The sequence below is a fragment of the Sorex araneus genome, chromosome 5, assembly GCF_027595985.1.
Source record: "Sorex araneus isolate mSorAra2 chromosome 5, mSorAra2.pri, whole genome shotgun sequence".
NCBI lineage: Eukaryota > Metazoa > Chordata > Mammalia > Eulipotyphla > Soricidae > Sorex > Sorex araneus.
Genome location: NC_073306.1, coordinates 210896499 through 210910306, shown reverse-complemented (window position 1 = coordinate 210910306; position 13808 = coordinate 210896499).

Below are 13808 nucleotides of genomic sequence, written 5' to 3'. Positions count from 1 at the left end.
GTTCCAGGATTATTTGATTATATGATTTTGAATGGTTTTAAAAAGGCTTTCATATCCTTATCTGAAAAAGCAGTCATGATTTCACTACATATGACAGAATTAGGTCATTGCTACCATTAAATTGATATTTTAAAAAAGCACGTTAGTAGCACGAGTCAGTATTAGATATTGCTAATAATATCTAAATCCCCCTAGAAACTCAGAATTACCAACTTTGCCTTTGTTACCTCAATTGGGGTTAAGACATTGTGTTTCAGGAGGCACTTTTTATTTCTTTCTTGATAGAGTAATGCATTTGTTTGAATTACAGAAATTTAAAAGCAAAGGATAAACCTGATTTTATTAGTAAATTTTAATCAAGGTCCTCATATGAGAAAGAAGCAAGCCAAAATATGGAGATATACAAGGAAAACAAGTAGGATTTTGTAAGCTTTTAAGCTGATGCTACGATTTTATCAGTTTAAGGAATGCATGTGAAAACAATTGAATTTGTTAAAATATCATGTGTTGCTATTTCACCTCTTTAGAATTTACTAATTATCTGTTGATATCTGTCTCTCCATGAGATTAAAAATTTCTTTGTTAATTTTGCATATGGTTCAGTTTATGGAAGGTCCGGGTGTGAATTGGACATGCTGTGAGGGGGGTCTTCTTGAAGCCAAGAGACTGTCACAGCTGAAGAAGCATCATGTCACTGAGGGAAAAGCATTAGGCACAGCGTATGGACACTGAAATGGATGGGTTTGCTTCCTGCACTCACTTAGGAATGCACTTATTCAGTTTCTTTACCTGGAAAATCGAAGCCTAGAATCTAGATTAATAGCGTACGAAGGTGGTTGTTCTACATTTTTAAATAGGGCAAACAAATTCACCAAGATAAATCTTATGAGTTCAAGCAGATTAAGAGTGGGGTTTCCTGGTGTCAGAGAGACAGCATGAGGGAAGGGACTTGCCTTGCATGAAGCAGATCCCTGTTCTATCCCTGGGACACCGTGGTCTCCTCAGTACTGCTGAGGAGTGATCCCCGAGCACAGGGCCAGGAGTAATCTATGAGTAGCTCTAGGTGTGACCCCTCAACTTTCTTTCTAAACTGAGTAGGGATCCACAAACAACCTTGGGATTGCAGAGGCATTACGGAAAAGATGGCAGTGCGTGTAGCCGAGTCTGGATAGATGAATCAAAGTCACACAGGAGAAGGGGATAGGAAGGAAGTATTACTCCGTGAGCCTCAAAAAGAATGGAATTTAAATACCTTCCTTCTGGTTGAACTCAACGTTAGCCTGGGGTGGGAATGGGTATAGATGGGGAGCTCTGCTGTTGCTCTAGTACCCTCGTGAGAGCATCCCTACCCATCTACTGGGATGTGTTGGTTTATAAGCAATCGTGGGATAAACCCCAAATTAGAAGAGAATGGAGATAAACAATTTTTCAATTCTTCTGTCTGAGGAAATGGTCCAATTCAGCAGAAATAAGTGAACTAATCTAAGTGTAACTAGGTAATGAGGCTGGCTGTGGACACTCTCTGTAGGAGGGCTCATCGTTGCCAAAGACAATACGGAATCTCAGGGAAACTCCTACTCCAATCAGAACACAGATGAGTCTGTGCAGGTGGTGTCATTGTATTGTTGCCCACTTCTCCTCAAAACCAAAATGAGCCCACACAGTTTCTTCAGACGAGATCCAGTTGTGTTTGCTGAATGCCGGGACGGAGCCAGCTCGCTAACAAAATAACACACTTTGTTATTTCCAGGCACGAATCATGAAATCCCATTAATCACCGATTTCTCGGGCGGGCTCAGTAACATCTCATTTCGTCCCTTCCCTGAGATCTTAGAAGTTCATCTCGACTCGGCCCTCCTAATGATGTTGCACTGGGGGCTCTTCAGGGTCAGGGGAATGAGATCCAGCTTGTTACTGGCTTTAGCATATGAATACACCATGGGGAGCTTGCAAGGCTGTCCCATGTGGGCAGGAAACTCTCAGAAGACTGCCAGTTTCTCCCAGAGGGAGAAGTAGGCTAACGATACTGCTTCTGGGAGCTTGCTTTTAAGTCTCTCTCTGGATGTTGGCCGTTGATGGGATTACACACACCTGGGTTCCCCTGCCGGTACCTTCTTGTGTGAGGCCTGTCAGAACGTGTGGAGAGGGGCCTCCAGCATGGCTGTAGCTAGGTTCCGGTGGTCTTCGGCCTCCGGGAACTCTGCTTGGGGTGGGGAGGGAAGCTGGAGCCCACCCCCTCTGAGGGGCCCCCAGGAAGACACTCAGGCGTGCGGGCAAGAGACTCTCTGAGCTAAATGTCCAGTCAGGATGAGAAAACCTGACATGAATCTCACAACGACTTCATCTCCCTAATGTCCTCAGCATATTCTCCTAGGTTACGCCGGTCCAGACTTTTACAGAGATTAGAGCATTTCTCCTTGCCACTGAAACACTCAGCATTTGCTTCTTTCATTAGACGTGGGAGAATTCTAAGTATCGAACTGTTTTATCAGAGAAGCTTGTTGTCTGTCTCTGGCTTGTTTGTTCGGGGGCTCTGCCCGGCTACTCTAAGCCTGGTGCTCTACAGTCACTCCCAGTGGGTCTGGGAGACTGCGCAGTGCCCGGGGGTCAAACCAGGCCTCCTGTGAGGAGACACGCTCGGTAGCTTGAACTCCAGCTCCAGCACCTGAGTTCCATCTCACAGGTTAACTTACTTACCCCTTTGCTTATTTATTTATTTTGAAGTAAACAGATTTTATTTACAGGCTTTTGCGGGGAGGAGGAAGGGATAAGAGAGAGGGAAAAGTAAAAGTAACGGGCTCAAGAGAGAACACAAGCTTCTCCAAGGGTGGGGAGAGCCTCTACACATCTCCGAGCTCTGGACACAAAAGTACGAGTGTATTAAGAAAGAAAATTACAGACCAATATCCCTGATGAACACCGATGCGAAGATCCTCAACAAAATACTGGCAAATAGGATCCAACAACTCATCAAAAAGATCATACATCACGACCAAGTGGGATTCATCCCAGGGATGCAAGGATGGTTTAACATTCGGAAATCAATCAACATAATCCAGCATATCAACAAAAGTAAAGATAAAAACCATATGATCATATCAATAGATGCAGAGAAAGCATTTGACAAGATCCAACATCCTTTCATGATGAAAGCCCTCGCCAAAATGGGGTTTGGAGGAACTTTCCTCAAGATAGTCGAAGCCATCTATCACAAGCCTACGGCAAGCATTATCCTCAACGGGGAAAAACTAAGGGCCTTTCCTCTGAGATCAGGCACAAGACAAGGATGCCCACTCTCACCACTCCTCTTCAATATAGTACTGGAAGTACTTGCGATAGCTATTAGACAAGAAAAAGAGATTAAGGGCATCCAGATAGGAAGGGAAGAAATCAAACTCTCACTATTTGCAGACGACATGATACTATATCTAGAGAAGCCTAAAACCTCTACTAAGAAACTCTTAGAAACAATAGACTTATACAGTAAAGTTGCAGGCTACAAAATCAATACCCAAAAATCCATGGCCTTCATATATGCAAACAATGAGGCAGAGGAAAGGGACATGAAAAAAGCAATCCCATTCACAATCGTGCCCCAGAAAATCAAGTACCTCGGAATCAGCTTAACCAAGGAAGTAAAAGACCTTTACAAAGAAAACTACATAACGCTACTCCATGAAATCAAAGAGGACATGAGGAAATGGAAACATATACCCTGCTCGTGGATAGGGAGAATCAATGTTGTCAAAATGGCAATACTCCCTAAAGCATTATACAGATTCAATGCGATCCCTATAAATATACCCATGACACTCTTCAAAGAAATGGATCAAGCAATCCTAAAATTCATATGGAATAACAAACGTCCAAGGATAGCTAAAACAATTCTTGGGAAAAAGATGATGGGAGGCATCACCATCCCCAACCTCAAACTTTACTACAAAGCAGTAACAATTAAAACAGCATGGTACTGGAACAAAGGCAGAGCCGTAGACCAATGGAACAGGGTGGAATATCCCTACACACAACCCCAAATGTATGACCATCTAATCTTTGATAAGGGAGCAAGAGATGTGAAGTGGAGCAAGGAAAGCCTCTTTAACAAATGGTGCTGGCACAACTGGACAACCACATGCAAAAAAATGGGTTTAGACCTTGACCTGACACCATGCACAAAAGTCAGATCAAAATGGATTAAAGACCTCAACATTAGACCACAAACCATAAGGTACATTGAAGACAATGTCGGCGAAACCCTCCACGATATTGAAGATAAAGGTATCTTCAAAGGTGGCACGGAACTAAGCAATCTAGTAAAAACAGAGATCAACAAATGGGACTACATTAAACTAAAAAGCTTCTGCACCGCAAGAGATACATTGACCAGAATCCAAAGACTATCCACAGAATGGGAAAGGATATTTACACAATACCCATCAGATAAGGGGTTGATATCAATGGTATATAAAGCACTGGTTGAACTCTACAAGAAGAAAACATCCAACCCCATCAAAAAATGGGGCGAAGAAATGAACAGAAACTTTACCAAGGAAGAAATACGAATGGCCAAAAGGCACATGAAAAAGTGCTCTGCATCACTAATCATCAGAGAGATGCAGATCAAAACAACCATGAGATACCACCTCACACCACAGAGACTAGCACACATCCAAAAGAACAAAAGCAACCGCTGTTGGAGAGGATGTGGGGAGAAAGGGACCCTTCTTCACTGCTGGTGGGAATGCCGACTGGTTTCAGCCCTTCTGGAAAACAATTTGGACGATTCTCAAAAAATTAGATATTGAATTCCCATTTGACCCAGCAATACCACTGCTGGGAATATATCCCAGAGAGGCAAAAAAGTACAATCGAAACAACATCTGCACATGTATGTTCATCGCAGCACTGTTTACAATAGCCAGAATCTGGAAAAAACCCGAATGCCCCAGAACCGATGACTGGTTGAGGAAACTTTGGTACATCTATACAATGGAATACTATGCAGCTGTTAGAAAAAAGGAGGTCAAGAATTTTGTAGTTAAGTGGATGGGCATGAAAAGTTTCATGCTGAGTGAAATGAGTCAGAAAGAGAGAGACAGACATAGAAAGATTGCACTCATCTATGGTATATAGAATAACAGAGTGGGAGACTAACACCCAAGAACTGTAGAAATAAGTACCAGGAGGTTGACTCCATGGCTTCGAGGCTGGCCTCACGTTCCGGGGAAAGGGCAACTCAGAGAAGCGATCACCAACTACATTGTAGTCGAAGGCCATGTGGGGGAAGGGAGTTGCGGGCTGAATGAGGGCTAGAGACTGAGCACAGCGGCCACTCAACACCTTTATTGCAAACCACAACAGCTAATTAGAGAGAGAAAACAGAAGGGAATGCCTTGCCACAGTGGCAGGGTGGGGTGGGGGGGAGATGGGATTGGGGAGGGTGGGAGGGACGCTGGGTTTACGGGTGGTGGAGAATGGGCACTGGTGAAGGGATGGGTTCCCGAACTTTGTATGGGGGAAGTATAAGCACAAAAGTGTATAAATCTGTAACTGTACCCTCACGGTGATTCTCTAATTAAAAATAAATAAATTTAAAAAAAAAAAAGTACGAGTGCATGAAAGCACACATCTCAAGTGGGGAGATGCGGACGACACGTGTCGGGCACTGCATGTGCTCGGCCACGGGGGCACAAGCAGCACATGGGCTCAGGCAACATATGTGCCACTTACTTACCCCTTTAAATAGTCTTTTTATTCCGGAAAGAAATAAACGAAGTGCCTCATCTCTGCCCTGCGATGATAGAGCATGTTCCAGTGTCCAGTGTCTTGGAAACGCTGTGGTTTGACGTCCTTGCAGATGTAGTAAGAATGTGCACTTCTTTTTTAAAAAATTTTTTAAATTTAAAATTTAAAAAAAAATTTAATTTTATTGACTCACCGTGAGGTAGTTACAAGCTTTCGTATTTGGGTTACAATCTCACTTTGGTACATCTACACAATGGAATACTATGCAACTGTCAGGAGAGATGAAGTCATGAAATTTGCTTACAAATGGATGGACATGGAGAGTATCATGTTAAGTGAAATGAGTCAGAAAGAGAGGGACAGGCATAGAATGTGCACTTCTTGAACGACATTTCAGTCCGTTTTTCTGAGACCAGATGAAATATTTAGCAACTAATCTGTAGAAAACTGTTCCTCTAATACCCCCCACTCCCAGGAGGAAACAGAAGGGCTCAACCTCTGAGGAATTTCATCAGTGTGAGCAATATTGGTCAACCGACTAGAAAATAGCTGAGTGAATGGTAAAGCATCTTCATAATTAAGATATTTTTTATTGGGCTCACTCTGAACAGGAGATGCACAGGACATGGCTTGGTAACAGGGGACAAAGTGGCTCAATGGCCTCACATCACATTGTAAAGTTCCTAACTTCTACATTTTTTAGTGATACGCTTCCTGCCAGAAAACAACAAAATATTCTGAAAAATGGCCGTCTCTTTTACATTCCCCAGCCAATCTTTTAAGGCAGTCATGATCATGTTCACAGGGAAATGAAGTGTGTGTGGGGGGGCGGGGAGGGAGGAATTTACTTTCTGAGCACTGTTGGAGGAGTAATCCTTACTGATTCTCTAAGGGACTAAACGTCCCTTGGTGTGGATTTTAGTGGTTTGAGAAGGAGAGAATCTGCAGCAGCAGCAGCAGAGCTAGTGGCACTTGCTCCTGTTGCATGTAAACTGTCACAGTCCATACGTTTACCTGAAATACTGAGTGACTGTTTACACTTGCAGATCAGTGCATGGCTCAAGCCAATTGGAAGGGAGCAAAGATGGACACATTAAAAATTGTACTGGGACTAAAATCACAGCAATTTTCCCTCCCACCGAACATATGTCAGGAACCAGAGGCAAGATTCTTTCCGATGCAAATCGCACTGCTGAAGCTGATTTTGCTTTCCTCCCTGAGAAAGCCGCATTACTCCGGTGGACTGGCACCTCCCATCAGCTGCTGGTGCCACCTTGTTATGCAAAGCACAATCCTCAGCAGCTCCAAAGAGAGACCTGCAGATTCAGACAAAGCCCTGCCTACCAGACCAGAAACACCACATGCTTTTCACTACTACAACCACTAATTATGTAAACTTTTCTAGGGAAACCGGATCAATGAAGAAAAAAACTTTCTTTTTTTTTTTTTTTTTTGCTTTTTAGGTCATACCCAGCGTTGATGCTCAGGGGTCACTCCTGCCTCTGTGCTCAGGAATTATTTCTGGCAGTGCTTGGGGGACCATATGAGATGCCAGGGACTGAACCCGGGTAGGTCACATGCAAGGCAAACGCCCTACCCGCTGTGCTATCACTCTGGCCCCTCAATGAAGTACTTCTTGAATTCTAAAAGGCGGGAGGGAAAAAATAAAATAAAAAGTGGGAGGAATGCGTTCTAGTCTATATTTATTAGCATTTGTGAGTGCCCCAAGAGTATAACAAATAATAGTAATAATAGCTAATAATTCTTGAGCACTTACCAGGTGAGAGAGAACAGGAAAAGCACTTCACATGAACTTGTGTCCTTCTAATCATCGATGTATGAGCAGACTAATTTTATTAAGCATGACAAACTCCATTAGCTTTCATTAGGCCAATAGCTAAGGGGTTATAAATTCAGGTAGCGACCAATCTTTTAAACTTTGCCTCTTCTGCCTGGAGATCTAAATCTACCGGAACTCAAGTCGGTTCCTTCTTGGGAAAGTGATTCTGTTCTATCTCACTTAAGAATTCTGCTCTGATACCTGAGGCATCCAGTTTTTAGATTGGTCCTATGACATTCAGAAAAAATAGTTATTTTTAAAAAAAAATTAGTACAATACCTGAAATGGATAAACATATGAACCTTTGTACCCATGAATTTATGCTATAAAGAGAGGTGATTGTCTTCAAAAGGAAGGACTGTGAATGTAAAGTGTCTCTGAATGGTCCAAATCTGTGGGTCTATCTGGAGCATCTCTCCGGAGAGAGGAAAGTCACTGGGTTAAGGAAAATGCAGAGTCTAAGGAGAGAGGAGATGAAAGGAGAGGGAACAGCAGGGAGCTGAAAGATGAGGATCAGCCGCAGGGTTCTCATTAGCAAAAACTACCTTATGCACGGGTTAAAGAACATACATTCAAGTAATGTATGTTCTGAGTGTAAAAAAAATACACTCAGCATCTCATTTTTGCATGAGTGAAATATAGACCTCCAGCCAAAAATGTTCCGGTAAGACATTTCCCCCAATATGTCCAGAACAAGGTTGTTATTTTGTTTTGTTTTGTTTTCCATGCTTGTAACGTGGGCATCTAGAATATGAAAGACTGTGTTGACTTCAATAAATACTGATTTTTATCTTAAAGAATGAAGATTATTGGGGCTGGAGCAATAGCACAGCGGGGAGAGCATTTGCTTTGCATGTGGCCAACCCATGTTCGATTTCTAGCATCCAATATGGTCCCCCAAGCACCGCCAGGAATAATTCCTGAGTGCAGAGCCAGGAGTAACCCCTGTGCATTGCTGGGTGTGACCCAAAAATTTTTTTTAAGAAGAGAATTATCCAGAGTTTGGTCATCACAGAGAGACTCTTGATTGAAGCAACAGTTCTTATGACAGGGCGACAGCCAGGGCACCAGCTCCATCGTAAGACGCCTGTGCTTTGTTTATTATGTGAGACTATTTTCTACTCTCCTTAGCGCATCTGGCCCCTAACCCATGCGTTTGCTCATGTTATAAATACTCAGTCTGTACGGTATGTACATTTGTTCTAGAACTTAGTCATATGAGTTCTGCATATGTATAAAATGGAAGTAGTTTTGTCTACTCTTGGTCAGACTAGTATTACTTTGTCCAGCTGGCAAAAAAAAAAAAAGAAAAATCTACTTCCCTTCATGTATTTCACCAAGCCAAAAATGATTTTTGTTAAGATTTTTTTCAATTACAGTCTGTTTTCATTTATAATATGAAATGCATATTTGTTACCCCCGTGACTTTGAAATATCAAAATCTTGTCCAAGGTAAAAAGCATGACATTTGATAATTTATTTATGAAACAATTCTAAAGAGCATTCAAATGAGTCCAACGCAAATAAAAATGAATCTCATTGGTTTTCCTAAAAAAAATTCAATATCAAAAGGTCAATTGAGCACAATCTTTTCCATCTTCATCTGAAATAACATGAAGGCAATGTATAGTTTCTACATGACAAAAGTCTATAATAATTATCTTACATGATGAATGAAGGCCACTAACTAACAGATCATTAGCGCTCTTTTGCAAACTGGTATCTGACAGGGTGTCATTGTTTACATTGATGGTGACATTCAGACTATATAACAAAAGATCTAAACAGGAACCTAGCTCCATAATTTTTGTTCAGTTCCTTTGGGAAGATTCATTTGCATAAAACAGCTTTTCAAGTCGTTTATTTTGAAGCATATTGCTACTCCAATTTTTCCTCACTGGTTTAATTTCCTGTGTTTCTTCTTTTTCAGATTCAGCATTGGTTTCAGTACTAGAGTGTTTCAGGCCCACAACTTAACATCTCTCTCTGTGCATGTAACTCACTGTGCAAAGCGAAGTTCCGGTGCCAGCCCACACCTACCCCTCCACCCCTTTCTCCCACACCCCTTCTCCGTGGCTTAGACACCACTTTTCACCAAGTGCTGTTGTAATTTTCAGTACAAGAAACTCCTGGGACTAGAGCCAGAGCAAAGCGGGTCATGGTCTTGCCTTGCATGCAGCTGGCCCACGTTCGATCCCCAGCACCCCTTCTGGTCCCCCGAACCCTGCCAGGAGTTAGTCATGATTGCAAAGTCAGGAGTTCTCCCTGAGCACCGCTGAGGATGGGCCAAAAACAAATTGAAAAGCACTCCTATAAATTGCTTATAAGAATTTGTAAATGGACTCATACTATCATCAGTTAAAGATGACACATGGTGAGGCCTTTTGAATGGACTGGGGAATGTTTTCTATTATGGATATTTTTTACATAATGCATATAAAATATTTTATATTTTCATTTTATGGATAAGAAAAATTAATTACACAGAATTTTATCTATTCTTTAACTTGAAACTATGCCCTCACTTCAGCACAGCAATCTAAAGGATCACCACGCGGCATTGTTAAACCAAAGTACAACCATTTTTGGCGTGAACCGAAGTGCAGTCATTTCAGTTGTTAGCATCCATTTTGCAATTCTGTGTGAGGATGTAACTGACAGCTGGACCGGGCAGGCGCCCGAGACCACATCTTGGGAAAGGGATCAGAACGAACAAAACCCACAATGCTTGCAGATAATGCCAACCCATCAGTAAGGGATCTAGCCCGCCAGGCATGGGAAGAATAGAACAAAGGGGCACCCACAGGTGGCACTAACCATTAGGTTACAGGACAGCTGGGGAGGAAGAACAATGTGGACAGCCAAGGGGGTGGGGGGTCTTAGGCTAAACCCTTCCCTGCAGCCGGAGGGGGCGGTGCCCTGACCATTTTCCTATGGTGTTCGGCCCTGACTGGTCGTTCAGTAACAACTCTCTTTAACAACATCTTTGAACTCCTTACGGGTACCTTGTGTCGGAATCGTGGACTTTAAGAGCATCGTGGAAGGAGTTTGAACTTTGATATTGCACTCAGTCCAGGAGAAACTCCTTGGAACGAGGCTCTGACGCAGACGGCTTGCAGGAGTGATCCTGAGTCCGAGCTCCGTGGCCTTATCATCTCCTGAGCACTGCACGCTGTGTCTCCCGCAGTCGTGACACAAGCAAATAGACAAACAGAAATCTAATTATTTGAACCCGGGTCACTGGCAGGCGAGGCATGCTCCGTCCCCCCGTGCTATGCTCTGGCCCCTTTGAGGCTGTAGCCTTTCAGCATGGCACGTCGTCAGCTTTCGTGAGCTGTTCCAGTGACCTAGCAGAGCTGAGTTCAGGAGGAGCACTGGGGTCAGAGCCAGCAGGTCAGAAATGCGACAGAGCTGGGGAGCCCCTGCATCTGCAGCGGCTCCCCGAGGAGGAGCTGACCTGTGGGGACCCTTCCCGCTGACTCTGCGGGTGAGCAAACTCCTTATTGCTGCCCTCAGCCGCCCGGGGTGGACTTCGCTTCCCAGAGGAACGTGCCCTCACCCCTCACTTCCGGTTCAGCCAACGTTCTGGTAACAGACTCCCCTTAACCGACTTGGCTTCTGTGCTCGCTCCAGCCCCACCCAGCTGGCTCCTACCATTCCCAGCCAGGCTGTCTCCGCTCCTCTACCCTGACACTGGTGCTCAGCAAGGTTTTCAAAAACCTTCTCACTGTGAGGTGACACAGCTACAAAGTTGTTCCTGATTGGGTTTCCGCCATACAGTGCTCCAACGCCGTCCCTCCACCAGTGCACATGTCCCACCACCAGTGTCCCCAGTGTCCCTCCCACCCTTCACTCCTCCCCAGCCCGCCCCCCACCCCCAGCCCCCCACCCCCGCCTGCCTCTGTGACAGGCACTTTCTGCCTTTCCTCCTCTCAATTGCTCTCGTTGAAAGGACGCTTCCTTTCAGCTGGCTGGCTCTCACCCTTATCAAAACGAACAGTGTTGTGGGAAATCATCCTCCTGACAGAAACTTTGGGTCAGGATAGTTCCCTGAGCTAACGCAGTTTAGGTCTTGGGGCTGGAGTGATAGCACGGCAGGTAAGGTGTGTTTATCTTGCATACAGTTGACCCGGGTTCGATCCCCGGGATCTCAAATGGTCTCCTTAGTACTGCCAGGAGTAATTCCTGAGTGCAAAGCCAGGAGTAACCTCTGGGCATCACCAGGGATGGCCCAAAATTAAAACAAACAGGAAACACCACCACCAACAACAGCAACAATTGCAACGATGAATAACCTAGTTTCGCCTCTCAGATGGAACGTGTTCCCAAGAAAGGGTAAAGCAGGCAGTTGCCAAGGCTCCCCCCTGTGTGATTAAGATGCCGGCGGACTGTCCGTGTGAGGCAGCTCAGTCTCTGCTCTTAATGTGCCCGCTACATCCTGATGAGCTTGCCAAAGTCCCTGTCACTCGAACAACAGCTCACATGCGGGGTGCCAGGGATGGGGGGGGCAACACTGGGTTCAGTGAGTGGCCAGCTTGTGAGCTCACTTCCGGGTGCTCAGGGGACCTGACAGCAAGGACAGTCCCCGTGAGCTTGTCTCGTTCTCTGTAAGTGACCCTGCTGGACAGAGGTTGAAGGGACCAATCCAAGTGGCCTTCTCTTTACCAAGTGGTAAATTGCCCCATTCGGGGAGAACTCATTTTACAATCTTTCTGGCGAGTCTGGCATATTGTGTAACCCTGGGCCTTTATGAGACCATGAGTCCCATTTTATCACTGACATACACATGCAAAGCATATGGCATCATCAGTGATATAATTCCTTTGAGCCTCAATTATATTTTTTTGGGGGGCACACCGGCTAGCTCAGGGCTTCCTCCTGCCCTGCACTCAAGGGTCACCCCACAGGGGGTTCTGGGCGAGGAACTGGATCAGGCACATACAGAGCAAGTTTGTGAGCTGAACTTCCTTTTCCTTCTCACCTGTGTTTCTCACCCAAGGCATCAATTTCTTTTTTTGTTTGTTTGTTTTTTGGGTCACACCCAGCGATGCTCAGGGCTTTGCACTCAGGAATTGCTCCTGGCAGTGTTTGGGGGACCATATAGGATGCCGGGGATCGAACCCTGGTCGGCCGCATGCAAGGCAAATGCTCTATCCGCTGTGCTATTGCTCCGGCCCCAAATTTCTTAATCAGAAAGAAATTTTGGGATGCCTGTGAGATTAAGTTATGAACTAGTAAAAAAAATCATCAGCATTAGCATTTTGTATCTTTTTGTGGGATTTTTTTCCCTTTTTTGACTGTATAAAGCACACCCACAGATGTTTTCCTTAACCCACTAAAAGTTGCTTTTAAAAAAATAAAAGTTTAATGAATTAACACAATCTTCTCTAGATACAAATTGTGTCTATGTCTTCTAAAGACACAAAGTAGCATCTATTTTAACATGCACAGTGAAGTCTCCTCCCTAAACTCTTGTTTTTATTTCTAAGCCAGTCTTTGTATAAAGTACCTATTTCTGTGTAACATAATGACCAGTTAATGATCAATCAGAAAATCCTTAAATGTCCTGCCACTGTGTTTTTCAACCTTGACCAAGGAAATCTGTGTGAAAGCCTGCCTGCAAATTTCCATTCCGACGGTTTGTATAACCAATTCCATTTTCTTTTCGCTGCTGCTTTATTTTTATCTCTCTACTTAAAATTCTGTTGTGCCAAGTAGCAAATCAATACTTCTAGACATATTTGAATTATTGAAGCTCAAGGAATCTTAAATAGTCTCGTCAGAGGTCAGAAAGCATTTAACATGAGAGTGGGAGACAAAAGACCAAACTGATGTTGAAAGATTCACATTTAGATCCACTCAAAATGTGAAATGGGATATTGCATAAATTATATAAATTCTCGTAAAATACCTATGAGAATTTCAGGAGGAAGGTGAAGTAATTAGGGGTTTAGAATAGAATACAGAACAAATAAGTCTAGTTTGGGCCTGAAACAAATCCTATTTCTTTTCTTTTTTTTAATTAATTAATTAATTTATATTTTAATTAGTGAATCACCATGAGGGTGCAGTTACAGATTTACCCATTTTTGTGCTTGTGTTTCCCTCATACAATGTTCGAGAACCCATCCCTCTACCAGTGTCCATTCTCCACCACCAGTGGACCCAGTATCTCTCCCCACCCCAATCCCATAAATCCTATTTCTTTTCAAAAGTGACCTGC